The following is a 19,814-nucleotide window of genomic DNA, read 5'->3' on the forward strand; positions in this document are numbered from 1 at the left end:
TTAGACTTTAATATCCTTGGAGTACCGCTTGTCTCTGGTATCCTGTGGACCCTTCGCAGGTTCTACGAGTAAAACAAAATTCCCCAGAGGGTAACATTTTTGTACTCCATTATCCCTGCTTTACTCCGCAGTGACTGTCCGTATTCTGAAATCCTCAGCATCCTGTGTCACTCCCTGACTTTCTTTTTAAAGGTCTTTAAGTACCATTTTCTTTTATTTATCGATCCCAATCTTTAGGGTTGGCTATCAAATAGCGCTAGGGTCCCTTCATATTATAAGTTTACTGTCACCCAGTAACCAGTAACCCACTTGTGCTGATTGTCTCGATTAGATCATTTCGTAATTCCCTTTACCCTAGCTGGCATTACTTTAGGCATATTATCTCGTGTTATTTCTCTATTTTTGACTCAAACTCTGTTATTGCCCCTTTACTCTAACTTGCTCTTAGTGTTCCTATCACGCATCTTATTGCAATCTTTACACGGGTATGTGTAGGTGCTCAAATTAGTCCAGAGAATACCTTAGCGTTGCCTTCTGGTCTTTATGCTGACCCTATATTTTTCTCTCATATCTTTCAATTGATATAAAGGCTCAACTACGGCTTTTGCCCTCAGTACTAATTATATCTCCGTAGTTTTGCCTCAAACCATCTTATACCTTTCTTTGATGTATCCGAAATATCGCAACCACATTGTTGTTACTGAATTCTTACTCTTCTTATCAAGTGCTCACTTGGCCTCGTTCTTAGTCTACAAGTATTCGTAGGTTGCATAATTATTCTTGTACAATTTGTACAAGTGCATCCAATCTTAGTTATAGTCTTTCGTTCTCCCGGCTTATCCTGCTCGACATATCTTATTGTACTCTCACTCACTTACTGTCTATTTCGCCATACTCCTTTCCCTTCCTGTATTTACCATTTGGTTTTCTCGTATCCTACTACAGGAGAGATTTCCTATCCTTTTTCCTTTGCTAGTTATAGGTCACAACATCATTAGCCAATAACTCCGTTGTCAACATCTTGACCTTTAATCTCGTATAGCCTTGATATTCCTGATCATACCCTTTTACGTTACTCGTTACCATTTTCTGGTCATATTTTTCTCTTTTTATAAGCACCCATCTTCTGATGCCATATTATCCCAGGTCCCTTCCAATAATTGTCGGCACTACCTCAAATACTATCTTGACTACTGTTTGTCTATCGCTGGCTCAGGTTTTACCAACTCATTTCAACATGAGATTTCACTTGAGGTTTGAGTATCCATATGGGGTATATCATAACGTCAACTGTTTCCATCGGTACTTACTTTACTTTCTCCCGCTTTTTCTTTCTTGTTGTATACCCAACGTTAACTTCTAACTTGCTCAAAAGCATACTAAATTCGTCTTACTAATGGTCTTGTCTTGTCACCTTCTTGTCGTACTACACCTTAAGTTCATAATCATATATTTGCCTCGCGTCCCATACTCATACTCAATCAGTTACGTCTGTCTTGAGTGCTTCCTTTAGCATCCCTTCCATTTTTCCAGTCTATGTCCATCTTTTATTTGTGCATGAGAAATCTCATGGTACCCCTATATCTTTCGGAAAACACTACTTCTACATAATCCCTTTCTTGTTTTTAGAATATATTCTGCTCATTCCTATTTGTTCTTATCATACCAGTCATTTCTGGCATTCACCCTGTCTTGTTGCTCATCTTCCTTTAGGGTGATCTTTCACAGTTCTGTCACTTGTATTACTCGTTTTTCCAAGCCATACATGTCATAACGCATCGCTATACTATAATCCCACTCGCTTTCTGCTTATCTTCCCCTTGCTATTAACTCCTTCTCTTCCTGTGCTCGATTTCACTTTTGTTACCACTTGACTTTTATTCTGGACTTTCCCTATTGAACTTTGCAAGTCTTTCTTGTTCGTTCTACATTTGCTTTTCCGTTTCACAATAATCACATCGTATTCTTTAGCTACTTCCTTGCTAGGCTTAACTCATTTCTATGGCAATCCTTATGGTGTTCACATTACATCCTGTCCGTAATCCATCCTATAACGTATCACTTTTTAATCTTATTCACGATGCTTACTATATTTTAATTACACTCTGTAGATTAGGCGTACTTTAACCCTTCACCCCTTCTGATCAATCTTATCCTTTAACATCTCACAAGCTGCCTTATCAATACTTTCATGACTTGTCAGAACTCTTCCTCCTCCGTACTTTTATCTTAATCATACTACTATTCCTTTTAATTGTAAACTCGTCGTGACTTATCCCTGCTCATCAACTCAGTCGATACTTCAATATAACCTTTTCTGACCATCCTCTTTGCCTTGAGGTATGAAATAAACCTACCCCTCGGCGATGCTATATTTCTCATCCACTCTATAAGTGACTCTCCTGGAAATTGAAATCGGACTATCTTACCCCTACCATCAGCGTTAGTATAACAAGAAGCTAACCAATCCATACCCATAATAACATCAAATTCAGTCATATCTAGCTCTATCAGATCTGCCTTGGTGCAACGACTGTATATGATCACCGAACAATCTCTATACACTTGCTTTGCTATAACAGAATCTCCTACTTCTCAGTTCACCCGATACTTCAATAAAATGTCTTGTTGAAATTTTCCACCTTTTTTCCAAATCACCCCTTAGTATTACAAGCCCTTCCGAATTGTCCTAGCGTTTCATCAACCACACGTGGAACACATGATCCATAACAGCTCACAAGTTTAAGTTTTCCTTCCACAAATTCTATCTTCAATTAGTTGATTAAAAACTAATAAAAGGTTACTATGAAACATTCTCCAACCACCAGCAGAAGAAAACTAGAACCACAGGACTCCTTAGTGCTTGATTCGCATAGTTTACCTCCATATTTGTCCTGGGTTCGTGAGCGAACCATTTAGTTCACCAACTACTTGTTGTATGCTTTGTACTCTTCCAATAAAGGGAAACTTAATTGCTGGACATTTTCGCCCTTCAATGTGAGCCTTTTTCTAAGGCAAAGATATGGCTGAAAGGTATTCTGGTCCATTCAAATGAATTCCAAACTCTGTTACTCGTATACGCTTCTTCAAAACAAGGTCTCCCAAATAAGAATGATACCTCTTATGGATGACGTGGGGGTATTTCTTAAAGCTTTAGTCCAACATAATAAATTTACCTTGTCGGTATCAACCCTCCAAACATATTATGAATTTATCTCATTCCCTTCTTTTTCCTATTTCTAGGAAAATTTGGGCAGAGTTTCCTCTGTACTTCTTTCTATCCCAGAACTTGCACGCAGGAAATACCAACAATGCCTCACAGGTCCAACATATATACACATATATTATATCGTATCGTAGCCACACAGGGCTCCCAATTTCAAATAAGAGGTATAAAGGTGTCGGGACTTACCTGTCATATCGCATCTCGAGACGTACCTGATTCCTTAACGATCCATCCTGTTATACCTTCCTATCTACCTTCTCTATCATTTTTCCAACTTTACATCTCAATCATATTTCAATATTTTAGTGCACAACATGTACCTCCAATATCTTCAGTCGCTTTCTGCTGTCAATATCGTTATTCAGTTGAAATCAAATGTTAGTAAAGGGAATTTCATTTCCTACGGCTGGGCTCTATCGCACGATCTTAGATATGAAAGAAAGGTAACATCCTAAATTTCCTGTAGCTTCCTGTTTATAGATATGGCGGGGATGTTCTGATAAACAAGACTCTACTAGACACGGTCTGTAGACACTCCGAGGACGAACTGCTCCGATACCACTTTTGTCACGACCCAACCCCGTAGGCCGTGACTAGTGCCCGAGCTGGACACTCGTATGTACCTGTTAACTATAATCATCCACAACTAGCATAATACAGACTTATCAATACCAAGGCAAGACGTCGTCTCAAAACTGTCGCATTATTTAGACGTATCACAACAACCTGTCTCCTGGGGGGGTACAACTTTCAACAGACATTATAGTACATAAGCCGACAAGGCTTTCATAATATATAAGGGAACATCCCCGCTATAAACGAGCCGACAAAGCTATCATAACACATTACTTCTCAAAACATATATATATATATATATATATATATATATATATATATATATATATATATATCTACGCAAGCCGACAAGGCTGCCACTACGAATGGGAACGTCCCAAAACATAAGCCATATAGACACAACTGAACAACATCGACACGCAACCCACACATATGTCTACAGACCTCTAAGAGTAACAACAGTATCATATGACAGGACAGGGCCCCGCCGTACCCCTGGATAAAATACATATACACCACAGAGATTCTGTACCAAAATCTAGGCTCCGGAACAAGGGAGCTCTCCAAGATAGCTGAATAGGACTCCTAAGCTGGCGGGTTACTAACGTGAGCATCTGTACCTGCGGGCATGAACGCAGCCCCCCGAAGAAAGGGGGTCAGTACGGAATATGTACTGAGCATGTAAAGCATAAATACAATAAACAGGATCATACTGAAGTGAGGAGTACAGAAAACCAGTACAATAACCAGAAAACCACAAGGCTTACCTTTGAATCATAAATCATGGTGTCAATATCAGACTTAACTCGTTATGAAACTTAATGTCACCATTAGAGAATCATCCTGTTCATATGCATATGTATAACGTGTCCTGGCCCTCTAGTGAGGGACTCGCTAAATAAAATCATATCATCATCATGTATATATATAACGTGTCCCGGCCCTCTAGTGAGGGACTCGGTGAATAAGATCATCATGTGCCATCCTGGCCGCCATCCCCATATCATTATATCATCATGTCATCATATCATCATATACATATATATAACGTGTCCCGGCCCTCTAGTGAGGGATTCGGTGAATAATGCAGTGGATCTGTGCACGAAAACATGTCCTGGCCCGGGACTCAGTGAAGGATGTAACAGTAAGCACGAGCAGAGTAGTGAGTAACCATATACATACAGATCGTCTTTTGAGACTCAATAGATAAGTAGACTAATCAGCTCTCAAGTATCAGGATAATAGCCATATTAAGTTCTTTCTAAATGTCATTACGAACTATATCAAGGAACGTCTCAGGTATCATAGACATGTATCAAATTAATACGAGATAGCTTATGAAAGTCAAGGACACCACTCATTATGGAATTCTTTAAGAATAGGAACTTTTATACATCATATACTAGTCAATCATATAAGAGACTCGAGGGCAATAACTCAACTATCCTGAGAGTTCTAACATCAAGAAACGAATAAAAATCATAAGTCATGCTCGGGACTAGTGAGTAGAATTACCCCAAAGCTCATATCATATCTTACTTACATCTAGGACATGCCAAAAGAAAGAAAGGAAGGACAGGCTTTACTTACCTGTTAGAGGCTATTCGTAAATCCGTTCGCCTCGTCGCTCTTTTAGCCTATTTAATATAAGAATAACGATATCGTTAGTAACTATATTTTCTAGTTCGCAAATCTATAGCCCATTTCTTATAGAACTTATCCTTTAGCTTCAACATCCTCGTTTAGGGTTTTCCATTAGTTAAAGACTTAACGAAAATCGGGCAGCATTTCCCCTATATATTCGCCTGACCCGAATTTCCAATTATTTTCCTGTTAACACAGAAATACCAACACAGAGATATAAATACGAAATTCTCACAATTCAGCCCATAACAATTCTAACAGCCGAACAACTTCTCTAAATCCATTTCAACCCACAATTTCCTATAACATCGATTTCATGCAGTTTCTTAATTCCAATTTCATCCAATCCAATTTTAATAACTCCATTACAACACCATTAACACAATTACACCATAAAACAAGAAAATCTTGCCACAATTTTCTCGGAGGAATTTCTACGCTTAATTGCTCAAATTTTACAATTTCTTCTCCTCCAACTTAAAATCCAATGTTGCTATCACCTCCTTGCATTTTCAAACTATCTTGGAATTCAATTAACACAAGAAATATATTTTTTTTCGTCCCATCCATGGCTGGCCGTGAGCAGCCATGGATGTGTCCTTGATTTCCTTTGTTTTTGCAACATTATGATTTTAGGAAAAAATGCATTGTTCCTTACCTTTCTTTGGGACATATACGTTACCTCCAATTTTGACACGTTAGTGCCACTATTCTTGGCCACTTGCTGCCATGTGGCAGCCTTCTTTGGTGCCACGTGGCAGCCCATTAAATATGTATATATATATATATTTTTTTAAAAAAATCGGGTGGGGCCCACTTTGTAATTAACTTTAATTAATTTAATTAATTACTAATTCCTACTTAATAATCTAGGCACAATTTTATTAATTCCTAATCTCCGATAATAATATTTTTACACTAAATAAGATTCATAAATAATTTATGTTTTAATTAAAATTGAAAATTAAAGATTTCTATTTCGTGTCCGAAAATAATTCCGCCTTTAACTTGATTCGATTGTTCTTGCGGATAATTCGACGTGTAAATATACGGGCTATAATAATATGCCTCCATAGGTTCGGCAAGCTAGGGCTGATAAATTCTTGAATTTGAGGCAAGGTAGCATGAGTGCTTTAGAGTACAGTCTCCGCTTCAATTCCTTGACTAGGTATGCTTCGGCCATGGTAGCGGATATGGGTGACAGAGTGCACCGCTTTGTAAAGGGCCTAGGGCCGTATTTGATGGATAGGTGCTTGACTGCGTCCGTTCAGGACAATATGGATATTGCACGCATTCAGGCCCATGCTCAGAACTTAGAAGAAAGTCTGCAACAATAAAGAAGTGAGCGCGAGCATGATAGGGTACAAGGCAAGAGGGCCAAATCTTCGGGTCCGATGAGCGAGTTCAGAGGTGGGCAGAGGCAGCAGTTTTCCAGGCATACAGGCTATTCTATGACCAGTGCTCCACCCCGGTTTTCAGGCCAGAGGTTTGATAGATCTACTCGTTCCGGGCCGAGTCAGAGTTTTTCAGGGTCTCAGTGCAGAGGCGATTCGGGTCAGGAAAGGCCACCCGTACCACGATGTTCCCATTGTGATAAGTTGCATTGGGGTCAATGCCGATTGGGTTCAGAGGGTTGTTATTCATGTGGTCGACCAGGCCATATTATGCGTGATTGCCCTTCGATTCATGGTAGAGGTAGGACCCAGCCTTCAGGGTCAGTAGCCGGATCTTCATCTTCCATGCGCCCTATGGGGCCAGGTTCACAAGGGCCAGTCGGCCAAGGTAGAGGCAGAGGGAGAGTTCCCAGTTCTAGCGGTCCTCAGCACCGTGTTTATGCTTTGGCTGGACGCCAAGATCTCGAGTCTTCTCCTGACGTGGTCACAGTATATTATCGGTATTCTCTCATGATGTCTATGCTTTGATTGATCCGAGCTCCACAATGTCATATGTTACTCCATATATTGCGGGTCGATTTACGGTCGAACCAGAGTCGATCAAACCTTTTGAGGTGTCTACACCCATTGGTGAATCGGTAATAGCTAGCCGAGTATATAGAAATTGCGTAGTTTTGATTTGTGACCGCCGTACTATAGCTGACTTGCATGAGCTAAAGATGGTAGACTTTGATGTCATTATGGGCATGGATTGGTTGGCCTCTTGCTATGCCAATGTTGATTGTAGAATGAAGATGGTTCGTTTCTAATTTTCGGGAGAACCAGTCTTAGAATGGAAAGGGAATACGGCGTCACCAAAGGGTAGGTTTATTTCCTATCTAAAGGCAAGAAAAATGATCACGAAAGGATGTATCTATCATCTAGTCTGGGTTCAAGATTGTCACGACCCAACTAGGGGCCGCGACGGGTACCCGAGCTAGTTACCGAGCACCGCTCACTCTACTACTTATCTTGCTCATTTAATATTCTTTTATCAATTTACATACCAGTTGTAGGAAAATCATAATTAAACAAACATAAATACTTTATATACAATTGCCTTTCGGCCATCAAAATAATATACACGCATATGAAAACGTCTTGTGAGACCATCTAACCCACACTGCGTATCTACGAGCCTCTACTAACATACTGTATATACATGGACGGAACAAGACTCCGTCGTGCCCAAAATATACATATATACCAAAAGGATAATCCTAAGCACCTCCGGACAATGGAGTGCTTTCAACCAGCTGACTGCTACTGAGGATCTGGGCCAAGCTCTCCTCTCTGTCTACTTGTGGGCATGAACACAGCGTCCGAAGAAAGGACGTCAGTACGAATGTTGTACTGAGTATGAGAAGCATAAACAATGAAAGAAAACATCAACAACATAGTGATAACATCAACATGAAATATCTGGATCTGTCTGATAATCATAAAGGAAATCATGCGTGCCATCTTACTCGTACTAATCCTCATAACATATGTGCATCATATGCAAGCTGCCCGTCCATGTCAGAACGGTGTGATAATCAATAATATTAGCCCGCGTCCAGGCCTCCCGCGTCCGGGGTACCATCTCATGCCGCCCACTAGTGGTGTCTGCCCATGCCCGAAGGTCATGGTGTATCCGTATAGCTGCCCGCCTTGGCGGTGACTGCCCGGCCAACTAGGCACGGTGTGAAATGCTCATGTCATGCTTATCATAAAATTCTCATAATAATAATATACTCATCATAAAATACTTATTTCATTGTAATACATGCATAAGGCTCAAGATCAACTTTATTCTATCGGGGTGACGTAAGGTCGTGATCCCCCGATTCCATTATGGAACAACTATTGATACTCTGCCTCACCTTGAAGGAACTAGTACATAAGGTGAGTGTAAGCGATAATTAACATCATCATTATACTAGCATCATCATATCGTATTCCTCATCTTATATAGACATTAAGGAGTTAGACTCTTAGCCTTTCGGACTACAAGAACTCATGAAGAGAATAGGAATTTCGTGCTACAAGATTCATGCCATCAGAAAGAAGGGACTAGCCTCACATACCTTGGTCGTTTAGCTAAGATATCGCTCACTCGTTCTCCTTCAATATCGCGTCGTTACCTTCATATAGAATTCATATCAACATTAGCATACTAACTACAAGAACGCGTCGCTAATTCTAAGAGAAGTCGGACAGCGCTTCTCTTGTTTATACTATTTTTCCCATGTTTTATATTAACTCCCAACTTTCATAGCATTACTCACAATATCGAAATCAACAATCGTCGTTTACGTACATTTAGCAAAATCCACCATTTTCCTCCAATTTCCCTCATAATTAGCCTTATGACTCGTCCTTGCATTTTCATGCGTTTAACGCTTGTTTCATGATATAAACATCATTTATAACGTATTTGTATTCACAACACTTCAACATTCATAATCCAATCCCACTATCATTCATTTATGGCACTATTCACTCAATAATGGTCCATTTCTATGTTCTTCTACATTTCAAGTGTCTAAGCTTTTCAATACTTCAAAAAACATAGAATGATCATGAAACTTACCTTGGATAGTGGTTGAACAACCCTTGAGTTGAAATTTTTCACTTAAACAAAACCCTAGTTCACCTTCTTGGGAATTACTTGACTTAGATGATCCCTTGATGTGTTCTTGCACCTGATTTCATAGGTTTTGTGTTGTTGATCTTTAGCTTTCCCTTGATTCTCTTGGTTTCTTATGGAGGAAGTATTTGGAGAGTTCTAGAGTGTTCTTGAGTTGTATGAATGAAGAATGAAATAAAATGAGGCCTAAGTTCCTTTTAATAACTCAAAAGCTGATGTTTAATGAATTCTCGTCGGGTGAACAGTGGTCGTAAACTGCAGTTTACGGACCGTATTTTGATTTACGGGTCGTCCACTGTGGTCGTATTTAAGCATTCCAAAAACAGAGAGTTTGGCTGGTGGACATGGCAGTTTACGACCTGGTTTACGGTCCGTAAACCAGTTTACGGGCCGTAAACTGGGTCGTATTTAACCATATTCAACATTTATAGAAAGTCTTGGCTGAGGGACCTGGTGGTTTACGACCTGGTTTACGGTCCGTAAACCAGTTTACGGGCCATATTCTGGGTCGTCTTTAACCATTTCAACACTTAACAGAATCTTGAGATTTTTGACGCAATGAAAGACGATTGCACTATACGGTCCGTAAATCACTTTACGGGCCGTATAGTGCCATATACGACCACTGGGTGAAAATTTTTCTGCAACTTTATTGTTTCCAAAAAAATGCAAAATTAGCCATTCTCGACTTAGTAAAACACCATACACTCAAGTCCTTCATTGTTCTACTCATCACACAAGTACGGAAAAATTTCCGAGGTGTAACATTCTTCCCCCTTTTTGGAACATTCGTCCTCGAATGTTCGATACTCGGGGATTCTAGAAATTTTTTTCCAGAGTTCCCTTTGTAATTTGGCACTACCAATTTACCACAACGACCCATAATATCATCGCCTCACAGGGCTATATCACAATATCAACACATTTATGGCCACACACGACCAAAAACATAAAATTAAAACATTCATACCTCATATCGTCAACGTCTCATTTTGAATCTCTTCTGGGGATTGGAACAAATGGGGGTACATAGATTTCATCTTTTCCTCCGCTTCCCAAGTCATTTCTTCCCGATTATTGTTCCGCCATAGCACTTTGACTGAAGCAACCTTTTTATTCCGAAGCCTTCGCATTTGTCTATCCAAAATAGAAATGTGCACTTCTTCGTATGTCAACTTCTCTGTCACTTGTACATCATCAATCGGAACAATCCTCGTGGGGTCTCCAATACACTTGCGGAGCATCGAAACATGGAATACTGGGTGTATAGATTCGAGCTCTGAAGGCAAGTCCAACCCATAGGCTACTCTTCCCACCTTGCGGATGATTCGATAAGGTCCAATGTATCTTGGACTCAATTTCCCCTTTTTGCCGAACCTCATTACTCCCTTCATTGGTGAAACTTTCAGGAATACTCAATCATTAGCTTGAAATTCTAAATCCCATCGGCGGTTGTCCGCATAAGACTTTTGGCGACTTTGAGCTGTTAACAGTCGGTCTCGAATCACTTTAACCTTTTCAACTGCTTGTTGGACCAAGTCGGGGCCTATCAATTGTACTTCTCCAGTTTCAAACCATCCAATTGGAGATATGCATTTTCTTCCATATAAGGCTTCATACGGGGCCATTTGGATACTGGAATGATAGCTGTTATTATAGGCAAATTCAATAAGAGGCAAATGCTCGTCCCAACTACCACCGAAGTCCAGCACACATGCTCGTAGCATATCTTCTAAGGTCTGAATAGTGCGCTCGGCTTGCCCGTCGGTCTGTGGGTGGAACGCCGTGCTGAGATTAACTCGAGTACCTAGACCTTCTTGAAAGGACTTCCAGAACTTGGCTGTGAACTGCGCCCCTCTATCCGTGATAATGGCCCAAGGAATACCATGAAGTCGTACAATCTCCTTGAGATACAATTTAGCATAGTCTTCCGCTGAATACGTAGTCTTGACGGGGAGAAAATGAGCTGCTTTTGTGAGCCTGTCCACGATCGCCCATATAGAATCATACTTCCCTCGCGTACGGGGTAATCCTACCACAAAATCCATATTAATTTCTTCCCATTTCCACGTAGGAATTTCCATTGCTTGCAATAAACCTCCTGGCTTTTGATATTCGGCTTTCACTTGCTGACAATTTGGACATTGGGCTACAAACCCTGCTATATCTCGCTTCATGCCATCCCACTAATATAGCAACTTAAAGTCGTGGTACATCTTGGTTGCACCTGGATGAATAGAATACCGGGAATGATGTGCTTCCTCTAAAATCCGTTAGCGTAAGTTTGCCACATCCGGTACACATTTTCCGAAGGAACTCCACATAAACTACCCATCGATCGGCGGCTAAGTGCATCTGCCACTACATTCGCCTTCCCTGGATGATATAGAATGTTCACATCGTAATCCTTTAGTAATTCTAACCATCGCCTTTGCCGCAGGTTCAACTCCTTCTGTTTGAAAATATATTGGAGGCTTTTGTGATCCGTGTAGATGTCAACACGTACACCATACAAGTAGTGCCTCCATATTTTTAAGGCATTGATAACCGCGGCCAATTCGAGATCATGAGTCGGATAATTCTGTTCATGCCTTCGCAACTGTCTCGAGGCATATGCAATGACTCTCCCATGCTGCATTAATACGCATCCTATTCCCACACCGGAGGCATCACAATATACGACATAGCCATCGGACCATTCTAGAAGTGTTAGCACTGGCGCTGAGGTCAACCTGTTTTTCAACTCTTGGAAACTACGCTCACAGGCATCATTCCACTGGAATTTAGACAACTTCTGAGTTAACTTCGTCAATGGGGCTGAAATAGATGAGAAGCCCTCTACAAATCTCCTGTAATACCCTGCTAACCCAAGAAAACTACGTACTTCCGTAGGTGTCGTAGGCCTTGGCCAAGTCTTCACAACTTCTATTTTCTGAGTGTCGACTCAGATACCATCATCTGAAATAACATGACCTAGAAATGCCATGGATTTTAGCCAAAACTCGCACTTCGAAAACTTTGCATACAATTCCCGATCTCGAAGAACGCCAAGAACAATGCTTAGATGATCTGCATGTTCTGACTCTGTACGAGAATATACCAGGATATCGTCGATAAACACTATCACAAAAAGATCCACGAACGGCCTGAACACATTATTCATTAAATTCATGAACACTACCGGGGCGTTTGTCAACCCAAACGACATCACTCGGAACTCGTAATGGTCGTACCTCGTTCTGAAGGTTGTCTTGGGAATGTCTTCTTCTCTGATCCTCACTTGATGATAACCCGATCTTAGGTCTATCTTAGAAAACCACTTAGCACCTTGTAATTGATCGAACAAGTCGTCGATTCTGGGAAGGGGATATCTATTCTTCACAGTCACCTTGTTCAACTGTCTATAATCGATACACATTCGTAGCGACCCATCTTTCTTTCGCACGAACAAGACCGGTGCTCCCCACGGTGATGAACTGGGTCTAATAAAACCCTTCTCGAGTAAGTCTTTCAACTGTGCCTTTAGCTCTTTCAACTCTGCTGGAGCCATTCGATAGGGAGGAATAGAAATAGGCTCGGTGTTGGGTACTACATCAATAGCAAAATCGATTTCCCTTTCTGGAGGAAGGCCTGGTAACTCGTCGGGAAACACATCTGGGAATTCATTCACTACCGGGACAGACTGGAAAGTTGGCACTTCCACTTCCGTGTCATGAACCCGAACTAGATGACAAATATAACCCTTGGCTATCATCTTTCTCGCCTTAAGGTAGGAAATAAACCTACCCTTTGGGGAAAATGTATTACCCTTCCACTCGAGTATGGGTTGTCACGACCCAGCCCCGTGGGCCGCGACTGGCACCCTACCTGGGTACCCAGACCAAATCACATATTCATTTACCAAATCCGAACGTATTTCAGAATTTCCTAAAAGTCATATCAACATAGGTTATATCAAAATATGTCTTAAGCGGTCGCACAAATCAAAATGTCATATCGAATCCAAACGGAGCGGCGGAATAGACATCGCCGGTCATAAGTGCAAATATAAGCATAAGGGCCATTTAGGGCTATCATAACAAGCTGACCGCTGTAAGACCAGAAAACAAATCAGACAAACATACATAGGACCCTCGCCCCACATTTATGACTACAGGCCTCTACGAATTCAAAACAAAGACATATGGCGAGACAGGGCCCCGCCGTACCCAAATAGTCAAATGTACAGAATATATACATAGAAAAGAAGTCTGTACCAAAAGTGGACTCCGAGTCAAGTAGGAGTACTCTGAAATAGCAGAGAGTGAAGCCTACGATGGAGGATCACCAATGTCTGTACCTGCGGGCATGAAACGCAGCCCCCGAAGAAAGGGGGTTAGTACGAAATATGTACTGAGTATGTAAAGCGCGGAGTACAGAAATATGAGCCAAAACTGAAAGCAAACCGGATATCAAAGGGAAGTACCAATCAGTATGTCAAAGTCCGTATCAAATCATATACATATACATAATGCAAACGAAATCATGCAAACGCTCAAGAACGTGGTCGCCACTCCGACGCTGGCGCCACACACAGCATAACACCAGAAGGTTTCGAATCTCCGTACATCCCCGAACACAAACATAAGTGAGCGTATCGCATCACTAGCCATATCACAGCATAACTCCAAACGGAACCCGGCCCTATGGCGAGGCCTCGGGAACCGTAACACAGCATACGGCCGAATTATCATAGGGCGCACGAATCATAACCAGCCCGGGAACCGGTGAACGAAGTCAAAATAAGGCACGAGCGGAGTCGTGAGCAAACAAATGCAATTTATATTTCAAAATAGCCTTTCAAAACTTAATAATCTCATAAGTCATTTCATAAACCAAAATAGTCGAATGATTAGTTCATACGAAAGTTTATCTCACAAATTGTTTCCAAAGTGGTACGTATGGCTCAAACGAAACTTAACATATCATACTAGTCAAAACATATTTCATAGAGGGAAGTTTCAAGGTCGAAGATCTCATATCGAAGTTCATCCAAAAAGGGAGCCCAATAGGACAAATAGGGCGTCTCGGGGTTAGCGGGCCCACCTCGAGTCAAATTAAGGTGGCGAACATAATTTACGAACATTTAAAGGCCAAAAGATCATACATAATGATTTCAAAGTGACCCGATCACATATCGATAGGTTTCGGACATTTGGTTGCATTCTAGCCAAAATAGAGCCTTTAGGCTTCAATTGAATTGAATGAATAGTAGTCGTTTTGTAGATCGGGTTTCGAGGAGCAGAAATGCTCCGGAGGTTCCGATATTCACCTAACATACTAAGACATGCCAAACTAAGAAGTGGGAAGCTTTACATACCTTATGGACGTCTTATGCTTTCCTTAAAATCAAATCCCGTTTCGTCCAGAATCTGCAAATGGTCAAAGTTACCAATTAGAGATTCTTAGGCTTAAGATTTCCATTAACTTGATTTTTGTCTACCGAAATTTCGGCAGCATTTCCCCTATATATCTAACACCCCCGAGACTTAGCTCGGCTCAATAAACATCAACAACAACAACCCAAACGTCATGAAACAACATAAACCATACTCAAACCATTCTAACTTCAATGTTCTTCCTTACTATATAAGTTGGCAACTTTCATTCAAACTTCAAAATTCCAAATCTATGTCCACATTATTGTATTCATTCACTCATTCAAGGTTATTCAAACATATTCCAATCATATTCCAAACGATGTACAAAATTTCCCGAAGTTCATTACTTTCCATATTTCATCCAAAACATCAAAAATTACGACGAACATTCTAACTCGCATTGTTTCATTCCAAATTCATTAACATCAACCATAAATCACATTTAAAGTCTAACATCATAATTATACAACAATATACACAAATATACAAAAGGTATACACTTTCCCATAATACTCCGTAATCATTTCCAACTCCAATTCAATTCGTTAATCATTCATTTACGTTATAAGGGTCACAACGACGCAACTAACAAACTAAACAAAATCAAATTCACCTTCCCTTAACTATGTCATGGCTCACGGCCAACTTCATCACACACACACACACGGTTTCACACATACATACCAAAACTACGTAATTCTCGTCTATTTCCAATCCTCATAATATTCATACTTGTTCCATAACACAAAAGAGGAAGAATTCTCACCTTTTCCTTCAAGTTTCAATCCGCCGCAAACGTCGCTCTTGTGCCAAACCAATTATATCACGTCGAAGAGCGTCTTGAATATACTACAATTATGAGAAGAACAATATTTTTAAGGTTAGAATCAAAGCTTGGAAATTTATTTTTTTCTCTTGGAGAGAGTTCGGCCGAGAGGTGTTTGGTGGTTGTTCTCCTTTTTTTTTTGTTTTAATGTTTTTCTTGAACATTCTAATGGATTTGTATGACTATATATCCAATTAAAGTCATGTGCCTAGCACATGACTTGCTAAAATGGGCTTGGACCATGCCATTATGGCCGGCCACTCCACAATCTTGGGCCTCAATTTTTGTTGTCCAATTCTTGGCCCAATTCACTAAAAGTCCCGTTTTGTAATTCCCGAAACTAATTTCCAAAATTCCAAATTTACCCTCGGCCTTCCCCAATGTCTTAGCACCAATAATTTCATAACCAACATAGTCATATCCACAAAAATCAAAATATTGCCTTATAACATACAAGTCTTAATTATTTCTCGATTTCCAATTATACGAAAACACGGAACATAACATGGGTTCTCCCGGAAATTTGAATCGAACTACCTTTGTCCGGCAACAAACATTAGCATAGCATGACACCAACCAGTCCATACCCATAATTACGTCAAAATCTATCATCTCAAGTTCAATCAAATCAGCCTTTGTCTGACGATCGCGTATAATGACTACACAGTTCTTATATACTTGCCTCGCTATTACAAGATCACCAACCGGAGTGAATACTTCGAAAGGCTTAATTGGCTCGGGTCTCACCCCAACACAATCAGCGATATACGGAGTAATATATGAGAAGGTAGAACCTGGATCAATCAGAGCATATACGTCACGGGAAAATATAGTCAGGGTACCTGTGACAACATCTGGGGAAGACTCGAGATCCTGTCGCCCAGCTAAAGCATACACACGGGGCTGAGCAACACCTGAAGTAGATGCTCCCCTTCTACCTTTGCCTCTACCTGCTGTATTCTGAGGAGTCTGTGCTGTCGGGCGTGCTAAAGAAGAACCCGCTGCTGAACCTGTAGGTTGAGTCCCAGCTCTATCTCTCGCTGAGGGGCAATCTCTCATCATGTGACCAACTTGCCCGCAAGCATAACAAGCATCCGAACCCTGACGACACCGTCCGGAATGTAATTTTCCACACTGGCTACACCGCGGTACTGGAGGTCTCCTCTGACTAAAATCTCCCTGATACTGAGAACTTGGGGCCCTCGAACTCTGACCCTGCCCTGACTGGAAAGAGCGATCGAACCTCCTGTCTGAGAATTTGGGAGGCGCACTAGTCGCGGACTGACCTGAGTGCCTGGGATGTGTCTGTCTCGATCCCTCTCTATACTCACTGCTCTCTCCCATAGATCTAGCCCTCTTACCTTGTTTTCTGTCACCATCACGAAAACTTCTTTGCTGTCGTTGTCGTTCCTCGAGATTCTGAGCATGGGCCTGTATCCGGGAAATATCCATCCTGTCTTGCAAGGAGGCCGTCAAACAATCTCTGTACAAATGTGGCCCCAGACCACTCACAAATCTATAGATTCTGTCTCCCATGTCGGCCACCATAGTCGGAGCATATCGGGCCAATGAGTTGAATTGCATGCTATACTCTCGGGTACTCATACCCCTTTGCTTTAAATTCAGGAACTTGTCCGCTCTAGTTCGGCGGACTTCGGGTGGCAAGTAGTGACGAATAAAGGCATCTACAAACTCTTGCCACACGGGAGGTGGAACATTTTCTCCTCTTGTTATCACCCAATTCTTATACCATAACACCGCCACATCGCGGAGTCTATAAGAAGCCAACTCCACGGATTCGGTCTCGGAAGCATGGATAATCTCTAAAGTGCTCAACATCTCATCGATAAAATTTTGTGGATCTTCATCTGGCTTTGACCCAAAGAATTCCGGAGGATTTAAGGCCATAAAGTCACGGGCTCTCGTACTAGCTGAACGATCCCTTGGACCCGCATCCTGTCGTTGTGCCTGAGCGGCAACCAATTGTCTCAATAAATGGATGGCCTCAGACACTTGTTGACCCGAATCACCCGGTGGAGGAATCGGAGTTGAGGCTCCTCCCTGCTCTCCTACATTGGGCGCAGCCTCACATTGCGATTCGCTTTCCTCTACATTTGCCGGAGGCTCTCTTTCCGCCTGCCTCTTTGTCGTAGCTTTGCCCTTCTGGGCAGCTGTAGCTTTTCCTTTTGGCGGCATTTTCTGAAACCATAACGCACTTTTAAGAATAACATAATCCTAAGCATGGCTCTATCGCACGATTTCATGAGAAGAAGGATGGTCATTTTCTTAAATGCCCTGTAGCCTCTTGTTTATTAGCGTGGCGCGCAACATACCATAAACAAGACTCTACTAGACACGGCTCGCAGACACTTCCTAGGACGAACTGCTCTGATACCACTTCTGGCACGACCCAACTAGGGGCCGCGACGGGTACCCGAGCTAGTTACCGAGCACCGCTCACTCTACTACTTATCTTGCTCATTTAATATTCTTTTATCAATTTACATACCAGTTGTAGGAAAATCATAATTAAACAAACATAAATACTTTATATACAATTGCCTTTCGGCCATCAAAATAATATACACGCATATGAAAACGTCTTGTGAGACCATCTAACCAACACTGCGTATCTACGAGCCTCTACTAACATACTGTATATACATGGACGGAACAAGACTCCGTCGTGCCCAAAATATACATATATACCAAAAGGATAATCCTAAGCACCTCCGGACAATGGAGTGCTTTCAACCAGCTGACTGCTACTGAGGATCTGGGCCAAGCTCTCCTTTCTGTCTACCTGTGGGCATGAACACACGTCCGAAGAAAGGACGTCAGTACGAATGTTGTACTGAGTATGAGAAGCATAAACAATGAAAGAAAACATCAACAACATAGTGATAACATCAACATGAAATATCTGGATCTGTCTGATAATCATAAAGGAAATCAAGCGTGCCATATTACTCGTACTCATCCTCATAACATATGTGCATCATATGCAAGCTGCCCGTCCATGTCGGAACGGTGTGATAATCAATAATATTAGCCCGGGTCCAGGCCTCCCGCGTCCGGGGTACCATCTCATGCCGCCCACTAGTGGTGTCTGCCCATGCCCGAAGGTCATGGTGTATCCGTATAGCTGCCCGCCTTGGCGGTGACTGCCCGGCCAACTAGGCACGGTGTGAAATGCTCATGTCATGCTTATCATAAAATGCTCATAATAATAATATACTCATCATAAAATACTTATCTCATTGTAATACATGCATAAGGATCAAGATCAACTTTATTCTATCGGGGTGACGTAAGGTCGTGATCCCCCGATTCCATTATGGAACAACTATTGATACTCTGCCTCACCTTGAAGGAACTAGTACATAAGGTGAGTGTAAGCTATAATTAACATCATCATTATACTAGCATCATCATATCGTATTCCTCATCTTATATAGACATTAAGGAGTTAGACTCTTAGCCTTTCGGACTACAAGAACTCATGAAGAGAATAGGAATTTCGTGCTACAAGATTCATGCCATCAGAAAGAAGGGACTAGCCTCACATACCTTGGTCGTTTAGCTAAGATATCGCTCACTCGTTCTCCTTCAATATCGCGTCGTTACCTTCATAAAGAATTCATATCAACATTAGCATACTAACTACAAGAACGCGTCGCTAATTCTAAGAGAAGTCGGACAACGCTTCTCTTGTTTATACTATTTTTCCCATGTTTTATATTAACTCCCAACATTCATAGCATTACTCACAATATCGAAATCAACAATCGTCGTTTACGTACATTTAGCAAAATCCACCATTTTCCTCCAATTTCCCTCATAATTAGCCTTATGACTCGTCCTTGCATTTTCATGCGTTTAACGCTTGTTATATAAACATCATTTATAACGTATTTGTATTCAAAACACTTCAACATTCATAATCCAATCCCACTAGCATTCATTTATGGCACTATTCACTCAATAATGGTCCATTTCTATGTTCTTCTACATTTCAAGTGTCTAAGCTTTTCAATACTTCAAAAAACATAGAATG

This window comes from Lycium barbarum, chromosome 3 (genome assembly GCF_019175385.1).
Source record: "Lycium barbarum isolate Lr01 chromosome 3, ASM1917538v2, whole genome shotgun sequence".
Taxonomy (NCBI): domain Eukaryota; kingdom Viridiplantae; phylum Streptophyta; class Magnoliopsida; order Solanales; family Solanaceae; genus Lycium; species Lycium barbarum.